Below are 1,680 nucleotides of genomic sequence, written 5' to 3' on the forward strand. Positions count from 1 at the left end.
ATTGTATATTGTATATATAATAATTATTGTTTTATAACAACTAAAGGAAACGTATTGTGAGAGGATTGAAGAATGAGCCTGGAAAATACACAATATCCGCCCTTTAATTCTTGACTGAATTTGTAAATAAATTAACCTAAATTAGAGGTTCTAATTTTGACGTCACGTAAAGTGTAAGGAACTATGAGTAATACAATTTTCATAGTTCAGTTTATAGTTTTGGATCTGCATTTTTCTTCTTGATGTCTCGATCTCAAAAAACTCAACTCCTGCACAAAGTCAAATTGTGGCGTTCAGCTTAGTTCACAACTCCTAATCTGCAAATTGCAAATGAACTTAAAAGCCTAAAATCTTCACGACTCCAAAGCGGGCTCGTATCGGAGCCAACGTGTCTGCAGCTCTGCCACTCGTTTAGTAACGATCAGCTCATCTCTGCGAGCAGTTTTGTTGTTTTCTCCTCTCGAGTAAACAACACCTCCTTCTCCTCCTCCTCAACTCTCATTAGGATCCAGTTGCAGCAGCCGACACTTTTAGGGAGCGGGGCCAATTACCTCTTAGTGCTTTCGCTATTAGCCGACATGTAATCAACYGGGTTATTTCCATAAAACAAGTCACAAAGAGTTAGCTGTGAGATGCTGCAGCTTGCAAGCAGCAGCCCTTTTGCTATTTGCAGCCTGTTGCTTGGTTTGAAGCAGCGGCTTGATGTACTCTGTGTTATTTAAAAGGCAGCTGCACACCTTCGATGAAACAATTAGGATCTCTGTCCCCACTCATCCCTCCATTCTCATATGGCAACACGTAAAACTGAGGCTTTTTTGTTAAAAAGCTGCTTGTTTTGCAGACTGAGGCTTGATGCCTTCCCGTAAGACAAGAGATAACAAGCACAAGTCGTCATTCACGAACAATAAAACACACAACCCAGGACTGTTTAAGTCAGGAAAAGCACCATGGCAACCCATTGCTGTCTAATTGTAGCTGTAGCTACAGTAACCACTGGCAACTGTTGGAAACGGGCAACRTTGTAGAAGATGAGGCTCAAAGCAGAAGACAGGGAGCGCTCATTTAGAAAATGCAAAAAGCGATGGAAAAGAGAAAAACTTTCTAAAATAAAAAGCCTTCAGCTGTCTGCAGCTTCTCCCTTGGTCTAGGCAAACCTCTGCGCTGACCAGAAAAAACCCGCCTGAACTTGCTGCARAGCCGTTCCCCTCCTCTTACAAGTACAGGGCTGGAGGATGATGGGAAGTGAGAAGATAAACAGGGGGAAAAAAAGGAAGTCRGATTCCCCGCGGCGTCTGAGTGATGAAGACGAACAGCTGGCTGACTGGAGTGAATCAGCTGGATGTCTTTCATCTGAAGCTGCCTGTCCATCCTGTAACACGGCTCWATTACAGCACGGCCTGCACCTGTTTACAGGAGCGATGAGAGGAAAACATTCTGCTTTGATTTATTATGTTTGCTTCATTATTCTTCATTGTGTTGTGTTGATGCAAACAYTGCATAGAGCTGAAACATCATTAAATCAGATTTAAAGTATTTATGTCCAGCCTTTAGTGAAGCTGCTATTGTTCCACAAAGACATGTCTGCATAATGCATATACAGCGGGTAAAATAAGTATTGAACACGTCACCATTTTTCTCAGTAAATATATTACTAGAGGTGCTAATGACATGAAATTTTCA

The sequence above is a fragment of the Austrofundulus limnaeus genome, unplaced genomic scaffold (genome assembly GCF_001266775.1).
Source record: "Austrofundulus limnaeus strain Quisiro unplaced genomic scaffold, Austrofundulus_limnaeus-1.0 Scaffold78, whole genome shotgun sequence".
Lineage (NCBI taxonomy): Eukaryota > Metazoa > Chordata > Actinopteri > Cyprinodontiformes > Rivulidae > Austrofundulus > Austrofundulus limnaeus.